This window comes from Scyliorhinus torazame, chromosome 6, assembly GCF_047496885.1.
Source record: "Scyliorhinus torazame isolate Kashiwa2021f chromosome 6, sScyTor2.1, whole genome shotgun sequence".
NCBI lineage: Eukaryota > Metazoa > Chordata > Chondrichthyes > Carcharhiniformes > Scyliorhinidae > Scyliorhinus > Scyliorhinus torazame.
Genome location: NC_092712.1, coordinates 150,529,217 through 150,547,517, shown reverse-complemented (window position 1 = coordinate 150,547,517; position 18,301 = coordinate 150,529,217). Strand labels below are relative to the sequence as shown.

The window sequence follows — 18,301 nt, the reverse complement described above, 5'->3', positions numbered from 1 at the left end:
CCATTGGCTCCCTGTTATCTACTGCACTGGTAAGTCCTCAAAAAATCCCACTAAATTAGTGAGGCACAACCTGCCCTTTATGAACCCATGCTGCGTCTGCCCAATGGGACAATTTCCATCCAGATGCCTCGCTATTTCTTCCTTGATGATAGATTCCAGCATCTTCCCTACTACCGAAGTTAAGCTCACTGGCCTATAATTACCCGCTTTCAGCCTACCACCCTTTTTCAAACAGTGGTATCACGTTTGCTAATTTCCAATCCGCCGGGACCACCCCAGTCTAGTGAATTTTGGTAAATTATCACTAGTGCATTTGCAATTTCCCTCGCCATCACTTTTAGCACTCTGGGATGCATTCCATCAGGGCCAGGAGACTTGTCTACCTTTAGCCCCATTAGCTTGCCCATCACTACCTCCTTAGTGATAACAATCCTCTCAAGGTCCTCACCTGTCATAGCCTCATTTCCATCAGTCACTGGCATGTTATTTGTGTCTTCCACTGTGAAGACCGACCCAAAAAACCTGTTCAGTTCCTCAGCCATTTCCTCATCTCCCATTATTAAATCTCCCTTCTCATCCTCTGAAGGACCAATATTTACCTTAGCCACTCTTTTTTGTTTTAAATATTTGTAGAAACTTTTACTATCTGTTTTTATATTCTGGGCAAGTTTACTCTCATAATCTATCTTACTCTTCTTTATAGCTTTTTTAGTAGCTTTCTGTTGCCCCCTAAAGATTTCCCAGTCCTCTAGTCTCTTTGCTAGAAATCTTTGCTACTTTGTATGCTTTTTCCTTCAATTTGATACTCTCCCTTATTTCCTTAGATATCCACGGTCGATTTTCCCTCCTTCTACCGTCCTTCCTTTTTGTTGGTATAAACCTTTGCTGAGCACTGTGAAAAATCGCTTGGAAGGTTCTCCACTGTTCCTCAGCTGTTTCACCATAAAGTCTTTGCTCCCAGTCTACCTTAGCTAGTTCTTCTTTCATCCCATTGTAATCTCTTTTGTTTAAGCACAAAACACTAGTTTTGATTTTACCTTCTCACCCTCCATCTGTATTTTAAATTCCACCATATTGTGATCGCTCCTTCCGAGAGGATCCCTAACTATGAGATCCTGAATCAATCCTGTCTCATTGCACAGGACCAGATCTAGGACCGCTTGTTCCCTCGTAGGTTCCATTCCATACTGTTCTAGGAAACTATCGTGGATACATTCTATAAACTCCTCCTCAAGGCTGCCTTGACCGACCTGGTTAAACCAATCGACATGTAGATTAAAATCCCCCATGATAATTGCTGTACCATTTCTACATGCATCTGTTAATTCTTTGTTTATTGCCTGCCCCACCATAATGTTACTATCTGGTGGCCTATAGACTACTCCTATCAGTGACTTTTTCGCCTTACTATTCCTGATTTCCACCCAAATGGATTCAACCTTATCCTCCATAGCACCGATGTCATCCCTTACTATTGCCTGGATGTCATCCTTAATTAACAGAGCTACACCACCTCCCTTCCCATCCACTCTGTCCTTCCGAATAGTTTGATACCCTCGGATATTTAACTCCCAGTCGTGACCATCCTTTGACCATGTTTCAGTAATGGCCACTAAATCATAGCCATTCACGATGATTTGCACCATCAACTCATTTAACTTATTCCGAATACGACGGGCATTCAGGTAAAGTACACTTATGTTTGTTTTTTTACCTCTGTTCTGAATCTTAACACCTCGATCAGTAACCCCTCCTAAATTATATTTCCTCTTAACCTTTCTCCTAATTTTCCTTGTCGTTGAACATAGTCTTCCTGCAAGAGACACACCGAGGGAGAAGGACCAACTGGGAATAAGGAAGAGCTGGGTGGGGCAGCCGTATCACTCATGTTACGGAACGAAGGCTAGGGGAGTAGCCATACTGATTAGTAAGAGGATGGTGATTACGGTGACAAGGGCGATTACAGACCAAGGAGAATGGTATGTCATGGTGAGTGGTGTCCTGGACGGGCCACTGGTAGTCCTGGTGTCCGTGACCAACTGGGACGACACAGATTTCATACAAAAGGCAGCATGGTGGCGCAGTGGATTAGCCCTGCTGCCTCACGGCGCTGAAGTCACAGGTTAGATTCCGGCTCTGGTTCACTGTCGGTGTGGAGTTTGCACATTCTTCCCGTGTTTGCGTGGGTTTCGCCCCCACAACCCAAAGATGTGCAAGTTAGGTGGATTGGCCACACTAAATTGCCCCTTAATTGGAAAAAATTAATTGGGTACTCTTAAATTTTTTTTTTTTTTTTTTTGCAAGACCATGCCGGAAATCCCCAACATCGACACACCCAGACAGATCATTGGGGGGCGGTGTGGGTGTTGGGGGGACTTCGACTGTGTACAGGACATACTGACGGACCGATCGAGCACCAGAACGGGGATAAAGACAGGCATGGCTAGGGAACTGGGAGCATTCAGGTAGCAGATGGGTGCAGTGGACCAATGACGCCCCGGTGAAAAGAAATTCTTGTTCTTGACGAATGTCTATAAATAATTTGCATCAGCCCTGGCTCCATACCTACGGGACATGTTCACATGTTCGCTGGCGAATTGCACCCTGCCTCCAATGCCAACACAGGCCACCATATCGCTGATACCCAAAAAAGACAAAAACCCAAGGGAATGCGGATTATATAGACCCATTTCACTGCTCAATGTAGACTTGAAGATACTCGCGAAAGTTCTGGCTAAGAGACTGGAGAACTGCGTACCAGTTGTGGTCACAGAGGACCAGAAGGGCTTTGTCAAGGGTAGACAGCTAACTGCGAAAATCAGGCGGCTGCTGTATGTAATAATGAACCCATCCGGGAAGAGAACACCAGAGGTGATGATCTCCCTCGACGCAGAAAAGACCTTCGACAGAGTTGAATTTAAGTATCTTATTGAGGTACTGGAGCAGTATGGGCTAGGGACGAGTTTTGCCTCGTGAGTGAAACTCCTGGACAATGCCCTCAAGGTGAGCGTTCGGACCACCACCACCAGCTCTGAATATTTCCAGCTGCACAGAGACACAAGGCAGGGATGCCCGCAGTCCCTGCTCTTGTTCGCCCTGGCAAGCCAACCCCTGGCGATTGCTCTGCGAGACACGAAAGATTGGAAGGACATCCAAAGAGGAGACAGAGAGCACAGAGTTTCACTCTATAAAAGCAAATTACTTGCGGATGCTGGAATCTAAAATAAAAGAGAAAATGCTGGAAAATCTCAGCAGATCTGGCAGCATCTGTAGGGAGAGAAAAGAGTCATTGGACTCGAAATGTTAGCTCGACGTTTGTAGCCCGACAAGGCCCCAAACCCTTCCAGGAGCTTCATGATTACTTTCAGGCCGTTTCGTAGGTCCAAGATGTAGAAGAGCAGGTCACCCGCATAGAGTGAAACTCTAATGAAAGAGAAAATGCTGGGAAATCTCAGCAGGTCTGTCAGCATCTGTCGGGAGAGAAAAGAGTCATTGGACTCGAAATGTTAGCTCTTTTATCTCCCTACAGATGCTGACAGACCTGCTGAGATTTTCCAGCATTTTCTCTTTCATTAGCGTTTCACTCTATGCGGGTGACCTGCTCCTCTACATCTTGGACCTACGAAACAGCCTGAAAGTAATCATGATGCTCCTGGAAGAGTTTGGGGCCTTGTCGGGCTACAAACTCAACCTGGGCAAGACGCAAGGCATTTCCGGTGAACCCGAATGGGGGAGGGACAGAACGGGGGAGGTTTAACCAATCAAACTAGCCCAAATCAAATTCCACTACCTGGGGATCCAGGTAGCCCATGATGGAGCACGGATCCACAAGGGGAATCTGACCAGCCTGGCGGAGGAAGTTAAAAAGGACCTATTGAGATGGGATGCACACCCGCTTTCCCTGGCGGGGAAGATGCAGACCATCAAGATGGACATGCTGCAGAGGTTTCTCTTCCTGTTCTGGTCCATAGCAATCTTCATCCCCAAGGCCTTTTTCCAAAGAAAGACAAAATGATCATGGCGTTTGTGTGTGCGTGGGGGGGTTGGGGAAAGAACCCAAGGATCCCCAAGCCGACACTGCGAAGGAGGAAACATATGGGCGGCCTGGCCCTACTGAACCTGCAATACTACCACTGGGCAGTCATAGCCGAAAGGGTGAAGGGATGGATACGAGAACCCAACATGGAATGGGTGAGGCTGTGTGAGTCCTCTTGCAAGGGAATGACACTCCGACCCTCGCCACAGCAACGCTCCCATCCCCCCGGCAAAATATACATCTTTTCCAGTGATTGAGGGCATGGAACTAAATGAGGCAGCATTTTGGTTTAACCGAGATGTCCTCCATGGCCCCCATCTGCGTCAAATACAAATTCCCGCCATCCATGCTCGATACCACCTTCAAAAAATGGAGACAGGAGTGGCGGACGCAAGCAGTCAGGAACTTTTACACAGGGACAGACTCGTCAACCTGGATGAACTGACAGAAGATCTGGAGCCAACGACAGGACAGGAACTCTGGCAACTTCAAATCCGCAAGGAAATGGCGAGGTACCCAAGGGCCCCGAGAGACAATTTACTGGCAGAGCTAATAAACACAGACAGCAAGGAAAGGAGAACCATGGGGACATCTATGGGCGATTGCTGGAAAGGGCAAGGACACTACTGGACTGAGCTAGGCAGAAATGGGAGGGCGAACTTAGGACAGAAGTGGGTTGGGCTCTCTGGAACGAAGTACTGAGTAGGGCCAACTGTACCTCCTCCTGCGCAAGGCTAAGCCTCATGCAGTTTAAAGTGGTGCAGAGAGCATACCTAACCAGAACCCGGATTAACAGATTCTTCCCGGAGGTGGAGGATAAATGTGAACAGTGCTAGGTGGACCGGCCAGCCACGCCTTGTCGCGTTCTGGACAGCCATCTTTGAGGCGATGTCCAAGGTTGTAGGGGGGTGGGATGGAGCTATGCCCGAGAGTGGCAGTCTTCAGGGTATCGGACCAGCCAGAATTACATTTGGGGAAGAGGGCCGACGCCCTGGCTTTTGCTTCCTTAATCGCACGCCAGATAATCTGGCTCGGCTGGCGATCAGCAGCACCACCCACAGCTGCAGACTGGCTGGCAGACCTGTCGGAATTTCTCCAAGTACACTATCTGAGGGTCGGACAAGGGCTTCCACAAAGCGTGGGGGCTATTCATCAGCTTGTTCCAAGACCTGTTCGAAGCCAATAGTGACTAGGGAAAGAGGGGACGGGGGGGGGGAACGGCGGAGAGCAGATAAGAACACACACAATGGAGAGGAACAGTGGGGGGAAGGGGGGAGGAGATGAGGAAGGAAACCAAGAGAGTCGCATAGAGTAACATAGGGGGAAATATGGGAGGAGTGGAGGAGGCAGGAAATCCTCCCCCCCCCCCCCCCCCCCCCCACCCCCACCCCCCAGGACAACAAGGACCGCTGAAGAGAGGAGCGGAGCACAGTAGTATGGCACCCAGGGCGAAGGTTGGTGCCAGGGAAGAACCAGACTACGAACAGAGGGGAGGGTGGACGGAGAAAATGGATGTAAAAATTGCTACATAAGAAACGTCACAACAACATGTAAATAGCAGGTGCACTATATGTCAAGTTGTTATTCTGAAAAAAACTGAAAAATGGAAATAAAAATATTTTATAAATATAAGGGGCTGGTTTAGCAGAGTGGGCTAAACAACTGACTTGTAATACAGAACAATGCCAGCAGCGCAGGGTCAATTACCGTACCGGCCTCCCCAAACAGGTGCTGGAATGTGACTTTTCACAGTAACTTCATTGAAGCCTGCTTGTGACAATAAGCGATTATTATTATTATTAAGGGAGGGAGCAGGTAGTGAGGAGAGGGGGGGGGCGTCATCCATGATCAGTCAAGGGTATCCTCAAAGAGCGACCTCACCTTCCTTATGATCCTTTAAAACATCTGGCTTCCTGGTGCCAAAATGTGGCATGGGTATGTATTAGAAGGCTTAAAAAAAAGGCTTTAAAAACAAAAACAGAAAATATTGGACATTCTCAGCAGGCCTGACAGCATCGGTGGAGAGAGAAGGGAGCTAACTTTTCAAGTCTGGATGACTCTTTGCTAAAGCTTTGACAAAGAGCCATCCAAACTCAAAATGTTAGCTCCCTTCTCTCTCCACAGATGCTGTCAGATCTGCTGAGAATGTCCAGTATTTTCTGTTTTTGTTTCAGATTCCAGCATCCGTAGTAATTTGCTTTTATATTAAAGGTTCCATTGGTTTCATAAAAAATCATAACTGACCCTTAATTATACATTTAAATATGGTAGGCGGGCTGACAATTTCAGCACTCACCCACCCCCTGTATTATGGGGGAATGCTCGGAGGTGGAAGGGAAGGTGGTAGAATGGGCACCCACCTCATTTTACACCCTCCCCTCCCCAGTCCCACATGAAGCATGCCACTAAGGGCACGTAAATGCCGCCTATAGAGTCTACAGCACAGAAATGGGCTGCCAAGCCTGCCTATATTGGCATTTATGCTCCACAAAAACCTGTTCCTGTCACTCTTCACCTAACTTGATCGGCATACTATTCTAGACTTTTCTCCCTTGTGCTTATCTATTTCCTCTTAAATGCATCTTTATGCCATAAAATTGCTTGTTGTGCTGTGTCCCACATTCTTAGCACTCTTTGGGTAAAAATCTCCTATTGAATCTATTTGTGTTTATTTTATATTCATGGGTGCTAATTTGTGAATCCCTTATAAGTGGAAACATCTTCTCTAGGTCTAAGAGACTTGCTGTGTCTTTTGAAGAGGCCTGTCAATAGACTCTTGCTCTTCCTTATTGCCAATTAAACACCCATTCTGCAAATTTATTCATGTTGTCTTGCACTTGCGTCATTATTTTCCCAATTTGAAGTCATCTGCAAATTTAGAAATTCTATTAACCCCAAAAACTCTACAGACAAGCTATATTCAAGGGTGTACTGGCAGTTTTATTTGAAGAATAAACCACGTGTGGGAGAAAACAAATTGCATTGAAATTGTTGTAGATCAGAAGAACTAAGCTATATACATCAGAAGAACTCAGCAAAATATATTTAGCAGGAGTTATTAGCACAAGGTGCTGTAATGTTTTGCGAACCAAAGTGGCCATTTGGTTTCTTAGAAACTCCCATTTACAGTACTGATCTCCCATTTATAGTACTGATCTCTTGAACGTGGCTGACAATCGTGGACTCAAGATAATTTCCCTTCTACTGTACCTTTTGTTATGGTGGCAAAAAATAAATAATATTCACCTTCCAAATTAATGTTGCAGTGCCATACTGCAGACTGGGTGCCCCTGGAAGCATGGTGTAGTTTCCATGCCAGCAGATCTACTGTGGTCATGATTCTTCTCCATATGGCAGTTACAAGAGAACTTTAGGAAACAAGGTATACCCCTTTATCTTACTTTGTCGATCTCACTTAGGCATTCAACAACAAAGAGCAGTACAAAACTGACTGAGCTACTCCACAGTCTCATCCACTTCTTCGATTACGGCATGCACTGCACTGTAGTTTGATGGCACCTCTTCTGACAGTTTCAGAGTGATGACTGGATTGAAACAGAAGTGCCCCAGCCCCCACTCTGTTTGGTCATTTGTTCTCCATGCTCCTGACCTTCACGTGTCTTGCCGATATGGAAGGAATCTACGAGCACACTAAGTCACAATCTGCCAATACTGAAAGAAAAATAAAAACATACTGCGTCCTATCAGAGAACTCCTCTATGCTGATAATGCTGCACTAGTCGTCCACAGAGAAACTCAGCTGCAAAGATTTGTGGACTCTATACATACCTGTAACTTGTAGTCTCGAAGAGCAAAATGTCAAGAAAACTGTGGTCACGAGAAAAGGTGCTGCATCTCCCCCCTTGATCGCACTAAATAACACCCCACTGGAAGTGGTCACAAAATTTTGCTACTTTAGGTTCACACTGCCAAACAATGTGTCCTTTGATGCAGAGCTCCATGCAGGTATAGGGAAAGCAGCTACAGCCGTTGGCCAATTCGTAAAATGTGCATGGGATAATAATAAACTGACCCTTAGGACCAAGCTAATAGTTTGAAGAGCCTGTGTTCTGTGTAACTTCCTGTGTGGCTGTGAAATATGGGTGACTTACAACTGCAAAGCAGCTGAATAATTTCCATCACTACTGATTCCTGGCAGGAAAAATCACAAATGTGTTAGCCTTCTCAAAGGCACAGCTCCCATGTGTGCTCGCATTAATCAGAGACAGCTTTAGTTGATTGGGCACATCCAAAGACTGGCAGACGGTTGCATGCCCAAGAACTTTCTGCATGTTGAGATAGCTGGAGTCAGGTGACCAGTGAGGTGCCCAAGGTTCCACTTCAAGGATGCTGGATAAGGTGACGTTAAAGGTCTGAAACATTGATTATCACACTTTGGAGTCACCACTTGGTGAAAAGGGAGAAATGGCAACACCTCTTTTGGGATGGCCTGTACCACCATGACAACCAGTGGCTACTGTAGTTTGGCAATGGGCACCAATGCTGGAAACAATCTTCAACGCAACTTGGCAGCTTCATGTGGTGCGTGTGGCAGAACCTGCCTCTCAAGTATTGCCCTTCAAACCCAAATGAAGATCCCCACCTAAATAATTGTTTGCTGCACGACCATCATCTCTCGTAGATGGAATTACGTCAACTCAATATCAAATTTTAAAAGGTGTTTTTGTAAGGGCCCCGAAGAATCCAGCACGAGTTTTAAGGATACAAAATAATAAAGTTTATTTACTATAACAATATATACATAGCAGTAGCAGTAACTTCACTTGCTACCTTCTCCTTCCTCCTGGTTCCTGGACTGGCCAGCTTATTTATAGTAGGAGTTTCTCCGCCCCCCTCATTGGGGAAGTTCATACTCCCATAGGATTGTGGGATAATCATTAGTCCCCAGCCAATCGTCAGTAGGCAGGTTATAACATCCCTCCCCCCCAAAGTCCAAGGAATCCACCGTAGGCCCTGGCGAAGGGAGGCGTCGAACTCGTTTGGCCGCAGGCCGGACGCCATTTGCACGCGGCGCTGGATCAGGCGGCGTATAACGAGACGGAGACCGGCGCTTCCGTGATGAACGGCGCGGTTGTACATCCACGGCCTGTGGACCCGAGGATTCCCCCTCGGATTCATCCTGTGTCTCCATCTCGGAGTCAGAGTCTGCTGCCTCCGTCATGTCAGCGTCTCTGTCCCCATTCGGTCCCGTCATGACCTGCGCAGGCTTTGAGTGAGGCACCATTGGAAGATTTGGAGGACTACCTTCCCTTCTTTCTGGTCTTTGCCGCTGTTGAACTGAGCTCCGGGGGCGGGGGATCTTTTGCGGGGATGATCTTCTGGACCGGACGTGGTCTACATGTTTTCGCTGGAGACGACCCTGGGCTTGCACTTGGTACGATATAGGGCCCGTTTGGCGAAAGATTACCCCAGGAACCCATTGGGCACCACCAGCAAAATTCCGCACGAATACTGGGTCACCGGGCGCAAACTGCCGAATCGGACGATGCTGAGACAATCCCGGTCCCTGCCGTTCTTGTGTGCGGCGTACTTTTGCGCCAATGTCCGGGAAGACCATACTAAGGCGGGTGCGAAGTCTCCGGCCCATTAGGAGTTCTGCGGGAGCTACCCCAGTCACTGTATGGGGGGTGGTCCTGTACGTAAACAAAAACCGAGCCAGTCTCGTGTCCATTGATCCGGAAGACTGCTTCTTTAGGCCTCTTTTGAATGTTTGCACTGCACGCTCTGCCAACCCATTTGAAGCCGGGTGGTAAGGGGCAGTGCGGATATGGCGGATGCCGTTCATCTTTGTAAACCTAGCAAACTCCTCACTCGTGAATGGAGTGCCATTATCCGTGACCAGCACCTCGGGGAGGCCATGCGTGCTAAATGATAAACGCATTTTTTCAATTGTTGCGCAGGACGTTGTCCCCTGCATCTTATGCACCTCCAGCCATTTGGACTGGGCGTCAATTAGTAGAAGGAACATGGATCCCTGAAAAGGGCCTGCGAAATCTGCATGTAAGCGTGCCCAAGGCCGCCCTGGCCATTCCCAGTGATGTAGGGGCGCGGCCGGCGGAAGCTTCTGATGCTCCTGGCAAATGGAGCAGTTTTGGGCCACCTTCTCAATGTCGGTGTCGAGGCCTGGCCACCAGACATAACTCCGGGCCAACATTTTCATCTTGGTCACGCCCGGATGCCCATTGTGCAAGTCTGATAATATCAGCTCCTGGCCTTTTTCCGGGACAACCACACGCGTCCCCCACAAGAGGATGCCGTCTTCCACGCTGAACTCTGACAGCTTGGAGGAAAATGCCCGTAACTCGCCTGGGAGCTGTCTATGCTGCCCACCATACAGGACTATGTGCCGAACCTTTGACAGGACTGGCTCCGTCTGGGTCCACTCACGGATCTGTGATGCCGTGACAGGCAAGGTGTCCATAAAATTTAGGGTTGCGACCACCTCACCGGTCGTGGGGGTCGACATGGGGCCAGTCGATAAAGGCAATCGGCTCAGTGCGTCGGCATTTGCTATCTGCGTACCTGGTTTGTGCTCCAGAGAATACTCATATGCAGCAAGCAACAAAGCCCAGCGCTGGATCCGTGCAGAAGCAATGGGCGGTATCGGCTTATCCTCTCTGAAGAGTCCCAGCAGGGGCTTATGATCAGTCACGATAGTGAAATGGCGGCCGTACACATACTGGTGGAAGCGTTTCACCGCGAAAACCACTGCCAGGCCCTCCTTCTCGATCTGCGCGTACTTCTTCTCCGCTGCAGTCAATGTGCGGGAGGCGAAAGCTATCGGTCGCTCGGCCCCGTTCTCCATCTTGTGGGACAGGACAGCCCCAATACCATACGGGGATGCATCACATGTGACGAGCAAAGGCTTTCCTGGATCATAGTGGGTTAGTAACCCAGACGACGACAATTGTTGCTTTACTCGCCGGAAAGCGGTTTCTTGCGGCTGACCCCAAACCCAGGTGTGATTTTTCTTTAGCAGCAGGTGTAAGGGGGCCAGCGTAGTTGCCAGATTGGGGAGGAACTTCCCGTAATAGTTTACGAGACCGAGAAAAGAACGAAGATGCGAAGTGTCAGTCGGGGTGGGGGCATGTTGAATTGCACGCACCTTCTCTGCGACGGGGTGCAGACCCTCGCGGTCCACCCGATAACCTAGGTAGACTACTTCTTTTACCTGAAATACGCACTGTGTGTGACGTAAACGGACTCCAGCCTCCGAAAGGCGTTTAAGGACAGCCTCCAGATTTTCCAAATGCTCTTGCTCCGACGTCCCTGTAATCAACACGTCATCTAGGTAGACAGCCACACGTGGTAAACCTCTCAAAATGCCCTCCATAACACGTTGAAAAATTGCGCAGGCAGAGGATACTCCAAAGGGCAACCGTGTATATTCATACAGGCCCCGGTGTGTGTTAATTGTTACATATGGTCGGGAGGCAGGGTCCAGCTCCAACTGCAGGTAGGCGTGACTCATATCTAATTTTGTGAATGAGAGTCCGCCTGCAAGTTTCGCGTAGAGATCCTCTATGTGAGGCATTGGGTATCGGTCGAGTCGGGAAACTGTATTCACTGTAAGTTTATAGTCGCCACACAAGCGAACTGTGGCATCTGGCTTCATTACTGGCACATTTGGTGCTGCCCAGTCAGCAAAACGGACAGGCCTGATAATACCCAAACTCTCCAAACGAGTGAGCTCCCCTTCTACCTTCTCGAGCAAAGCGTAAGGCACTGGGCGCGCCCAGAAATAGCGCGGTATGGCTCCTGGTTCAACTTGGATACGGGCTACGGCCCCTTTTATTTTCCCCAGACCAGGCTGGAATACCTCTGGGTATCGTCCTAGCACCTCAGTCAACCCTCCAGAAACTGTTTGGAGGATGTGCTGCCATTGCAACCGCAAATGGCGCAACCAGTCCCGACCCAACAGGCTGGGCCCATGGCCACGCACTACGATAATTGGGAAACGCCCCTCCTGGCGTCCATAGACAACAGGGGTCATTGTAGTTCCTGCAATGTCCAGTGGTTCCCCCGTGTAGGTGGCCAACCTGGCCTGTGAGTCAGTTAGTGTAAGGGTCTGTATACCCTGCTTGATGCAGTCGAATGTCCTCTGGGCGATCACGGAGACCGCTGCGCCAGTATCCAACTCCATCTCCAGCGGGTGGCCATTGACCCGTACTGTCACCTTAATGGGGGCCACACGGGGAGCTGCCACACAATGCAGCTGCAGGCAGTCGTCCTCCGTCTCCACGTCCTCAGGAGTGGTCGCCGCAGGTTCATCCACATGGAAGGTACGGCCTCTGGGCTGGTCCCAGTTACGGCCCCTGGGCTGGTCCCAGTTTCGGTCGGAACGACGGCGCCTCTGGCGTCCCCAGGACCGCCGTCCGCGACGGGGTCGGCGCCTACAAGTCTGACACGGACATGGCTCCTCATCCATTGGCTCTGGAGAAGGCTCCCTTCGGGGAGGAATGTCCGATGGCCACTGGCGTCGGTCTGGTCGTTGCCTCGCCCAAGGTACCGCAGGAGTGCGGGGGGATGTTTTTGGGCGGAAAGGGTTTCGCCCCAAGGCATGCACTTCCATTCCCTGTAGCTCCTGTACTCCTCGCTCTGCGCTCTCTCGGGACAAGACTATTTGTATTGCCTGTTGAAAAGTCAATGTTGGCTCCGCTAACAACTTTCTCTGGGTGGCCGCATTGTTAATACCGCAAACCAAACGGTCGCGTAACATTTCTGACAAGGTCTCACCATAGTCACAGTATTCCGCAATCCTGCGTAGCCTGGATAAAAAATCGGCAAGGGATTCTCCAGGGGTCCTCTCAGCGGTATTAAACCGGTAACGCTGGACTATCGTGGACGGGGTTGGGTTAAAGTGTTGCCCCACTATATTCACAAGTTCGTCAAACGTTTTGGTGTCCGGCGCAGCTGGGTACGTAAGGCTCCTAATCACCCCAAACGTATGCGGTCCGCAGGCGGTGAGCAATATGACCACCTGGCGCTCGTTTTCAATGATATTGTTTGCCCGGAAATAGTAACGCATCCGTTGCGTGTACTGGTTCCAGCTTTCCAGCGCAGCATCAAAAACATCCAAACGTCCGTACAGAGGCATGGTATAATAGAAAACAACTTCCAACCTGTATCCAACAAAAATCCAGGGAGGTGGCTTCAGCAGTGTAGACAGCTATTCACTTTTACCTTCGTCGCCAGTTTTGTAAGGGCCCCGAAGAATCCAGCACGAGTTTTAAGGATACAAAATAATAAAGTTTATTTACTATAACAATATATACATAGCAGTAGCAGTAACTTCCCTTGCTACCTTCTCCTTCCTCCTGGTTCCTGGACTGGCCAGCTTATTTATAGTAGGAGTTTCTCCGCCCCCCTCATTGGGGAAGTTCATACTCCCATAGGATTGTGGGATAATCATTAGTCCCCAGCCAATCGTCAGTAGGCAGGTTATAACAGGTGTCAACTAATTAGCTGCCCTGTTGTTAATGGTGTTGCCACTAAGATTTTAACTGTTGTGCAAATTTACATATTGCCCCTAAATTTGTGTAACTCAGCTCAAACTTTCTCATTATTAAACAAATGACAATGTTCCCTTCTTTTCCTTTTCATTATTTTAAGATACTTTGTTTTCCTTCAAATCATCTCAGCAATCCATCGGGGTGTTGGTTTTGTTGATAGACAAACCAGGGCAACATTAGATCAATTTCTCAAAGGATCCTTTCAAAGTTCCTACAGCATGGTATGATGACACAGTACATCTTCGAGGGTCTTTAATGTTCATAGTGTTGCACACAGGGAGACGTGGTGAGATGACTTTACCCTCAACTCGGTTGTTTTTAACAAGGTTCTTTCCTAGAGGAGGTTTTTATTTTTAATAATAGACAGAAAACAGACTTTCTGGTTAAGTTTAAACCAGAAGAAAAGATAATCATTTATTCACACAACACCCAGAATGTAAACATAGTGAAAACACTCACATGCTCAAACACACATCTTAAAGTTGGGGATAATAAGAAACAGTTTTCACATGTTTTATCAGTGTTTTTCAAATTTTTTTCCTGGGACCAACCGGCCATCCTTCAGGACCCACGCCAGCCGACCTTTTGTGACCCACCATTTTTGCTTACCTTTAATGCGACTGGTCCTCACGATCTCCCTTGCTTTGTCATTCAATGCTATATTTCGGAGAAGAAGTTCTTGCGGCATCCTTTGAAAACAATCAAGAGGCTTGACCTCGGACTCTTTGAAGTTTTTGAGGGTATTAATCTTTCATTTGCCAGTACTTCCCTGCACATAACACACACGGGCTTTGCATCCTGATTTGCATTGGCACAAATAATAAAGCCATACCTCAAGAAATTATCTTTATACTGGTTTGTTCCCAATTTCAACTTCTTAATAGTTTGTTCATCAGAGGTCCTGGAGCTCACACCTGTACTTCTTTGTCCTGCTGTGAACTGCCCTGATAAACTCTCTCCAGCAGATTCAGTTGTGAGATCCTAGCCTATTTGTGTCTCTCTGGCCCTCTCTGCCTTATTCCAAAATGATCCATCTTCAGTTCTTCACACAGTCCTATTGCCTTGCTTGCTGGCAACAAAAAAATGGAGGAATCTCTCCGCCATGATTTTGCATCCAGAGCACGTGACATCAGTGTATGGGGCGCGTGACCTGCTCTCTGCCGCCGCTTCTGGCGGGAAGACTCCATCAATTCTTTTAAAAACTCTGGGTCTGGGACAGCACACTGACGTCAGGAGGATGGGATCTGCCCTGCTAGGCTCCGGGGACATGCATGCACGGCTGGCATTCGTGAAAACCAATTGCGGCTGGCATTTTTAAAAGCCAGTCACGGCTGTTGGGCACTTCTTCCTGCGATCAGGACCACTGTGACCGATCGCTCCGCCACCCTCCTGACACCCACCCGTGGGTCGCGACCCTGAGTTTGAAAATGACTGTTATATTATGAAAATAATATGTCTGCAGAACAATCAACATGAAGGTGGTTTTAGGAGCACATTTAGATTAGAAAATAACAAACTGTACACTGATATTGAGCCATATATAAGCACTAATTTATTCTAGACTGACAATTTTCAAAATGGATTATATATTTAAGCGATGCAAGTCCAAAGAGAGATATTTTTATAGCTCCATAAGTAACATGCAAAAGGTGCGGCACGGTGGCACAGTGGTTAGCATTGCTGCCTCACGCCACTGAGAACCCGGATTCGATCCTGGCCCCGGGTCACTGTCCGTGTAGAGTTTGCACATTCTCCCCGTGTCTGCGCGGGTCTCACCCTCACAGCCCAAAGTTGTGCAGTGTAGGTGGATTGGCCACGCTGAATTACCCCTTAATTGGAAAAAAATGAATTGGGAAATAGTAACATGCCAAAGGCACAATAGAATATAATCCCAATATTCCAGAAAAGGTAGCTCAACAGGAATTTGGAGATTACAAATAATTTTACCCAACAGCTGCAGGAAGAAATTTTTATAAGTATTATATGAATGTTCATCAAGTAAGTAGATAAAAATGTACGGGTAGTCTGCATGGATTTAGGAGTAATAAATCTTGCAGCAGTAACAAATTAGCTGCCTCTAGGGTACTGTAATGTGTTGGTTTTGGACAAATAATCCAGAAACAAAGATCGGGATTTTCCGCTCCTCTTCACGTCGGGTGGTTTTGGCGATGGGAGCGAAACTATAGTGAGAACTGCAAAGTTGCGATTTACAACGCGTGACACGATTGGCCCCTTCCATCAGTGACTGGGCGCATCTCCCGATGTTCAACAAGGGGACATAATTATAATAAATGACCATACTATTATCAAGCCAGAATCATACCCCCATTGTCTACAGGAATAGTGCCAGAAGACTGGAGGATAGCAAATGTTATCCCCTTGTTCAAGAAGGGGAGTAGAGATAACCCCGGTAACTATAGACCAGTGAGCCTTACTTCTGGTGTGGGAACAATCTTGGAAAGGTTTATAAGAGATAGGATGTATAATCATCAGGAAAGGAATAATTTGATTAGAGATAGTCAACACGGTTTTGTGAAGGGTAGGTTGTGCCTCACAAACCTTATAGAGTTCTTTGAGAAGGTGACCAAACAGGTGGATGAAGGTAAAGTAGTTGATGTGGTGTATATGGATTTCAGTAAAGCGTTTGATAAGGTTCCCCATGGTAGGCTACTGCAGAAAATACGGAGGCATGGGATTCAGGGTGATTTAGCAGTTTGGATCAGAAATTGGCTAGCTGGAAGAAGACAAAGGGTGGTGGTTGATGGGAAATGTTCAGACTGGAGTCCAGTTACTAGTGGTGTACCACAAGGATCTGTTTTGCGGCCACTGCTGTTTGTCATTTCTATAAATGACCTGGAGGAGGGCGTAGAAGGATGGGTGAGTAAATTTGCAGATGACACTAAAGTCGGTGGAGTTGTGGACAGTGCGGAAGGATGTTACAAGTTACAGAGGGACATAGATAAGCTGCAGCGCTGGGCTGAGAGGTGGCAAATGGAGTTTAATGCAGAAAAGTGTGAGGTGATTCATTTTGGAAGGAATAACAGGGAGACTGAGTACTGGGCTAATGGTAAGATTCTTGGCAGTGTGGATGAGCAGAGAGATCTCGGTGTCCATGTACATAGATCCCTGAAAGTTGCCATCCAGGTTGAGAGGGTTGTTAAGAAGGCGTACGGTGTGTTAGCTTTTATTGGTAGAGGAGCCATGAGGTCATGTTGCAGCTATACAACACTCTGGTGCGGCCGCATTTGGAGTATTGCGTGCAATTCTGGTCGCCGCATTATAGGATGTGGAAGCATTGGAAAGGGTGCAGAGGAGATTTACCAGAATGTTGCCTGGTATGGAGGGAAGATCTTATGAGGAAAGGCTGAGGTACTTGAGGCTGTTTTTGTTAGAGAGAAGGTTAAGAGGTGACTTAATTGAGGCATACAAGATGATCAGAGGATTGGATAGGGTGGACAGTGAGAGCCTTTTTTTTACTCGGATGGTGATGTCCAGCACGAGGGGACATAGCTTTAAATTGAGGGGAGGTAGATATAGGACAGATGTCAGAGGTAGGTTCTTTACTCAGAGAGTAGTAAGGGCGTGGAATGCCCTGCCTGCAACAGTAGTGGACTCGCCAACACTAAGGACATTCAAATGGTCATTGGATAGACATATGGACAATAAGGGAATAGTGTAGATGGGCTTTAGAGTGGTTTCACAGGTCGGCGCAACATCGAGGGTCGAAGGGCCTGTACTGCGCTGTAATGTTCTATGTTCTATTTCCATCAGAAAATTCATCCACGGTGGCGTGATGGCAGAATAGTGTGAAATCATAACTGGTGTCCGAAGGGGTGCACCTGGTGAGCAGACCTCCCAAGTGAATTCAGATGACTGAAGTGCTCAGGGGGAGGGTCATTAAGTTCCATCCGGAGATTGGACTTGTACAGTAGTAACATCATCTGCAATCAGAACATAACTTGAAGATAATGGCATGAAAGCTGCCAATTTATTATTGAACAAAAACAGCTGGTTCACTAACGTCCTTGAGAGTACAAACTGTTGCTCAAGAGGAAGGTCCACCACTACCATCTTCGGGTAAATAGGGATGATCAACAAACTCTATCTCAGTGCTGCCCATATTCCACTTATAAATAAAAGCATCCACATAGCGAGGATTAAGCTCAAACTAGGTTGATACTGAGCAAGCATTGACTACAATACAAGGGTCTAGAACATATAGGGTTAATAATAATTTTTATTGTCACAAGTAGGCTTTTCACTGCAACAAAGTTTCTGGTCCGAGGCAATGGAAGAGCCCCTACGTAACTGCTTGGAGTCAGTGGACTGGTCCATATTCAAGAACTCAGCAACCAATCTAAACGAGTATGAGACTCCACCATCAGACTTCATCAGTAAGCTTGTAGAAGATTGCGTGCCGAAGAAGGTAGGACATGAGTTCCACAACCAGAAACCATGGTTTACTCAGGAGATTCACTCCCCACTGAAGGCCAGGTCTGAGGAGTTCAAATCAGGTGACCCTGACCTGTACAAGAAATACGAGCTCCACAAAGCCATCAGGGATGCCAAGAGACGACCAGCGCCCGCTGTGGCGCCTGGATGTGGGCTTGCTGGCGGATGAGGAGGTGAGCGGGCGGATCCGGGGGTGCATTGAAAGCTATCTAGAGGCTAATGATAATGGGGAGGTGCAGGTGGGGGTGGTCTGGGAGGCGCTGAAGGCGGTGATAAGGGG

The 18,301-nt window shown here is 47.7% G+C and overlaps 1 protein-coding gene across 1 annotated transcript in view; it reads right to left on the bottom strand.

Moving 5' to 3' along the window:
- The window catches only part of tmem245 (transmembrane protein 245), a 246,505-nt gene that overhangs the window by 13,261 nt on the left and 214,943 nt on the right, over positions 1-18,301 (bottom strand).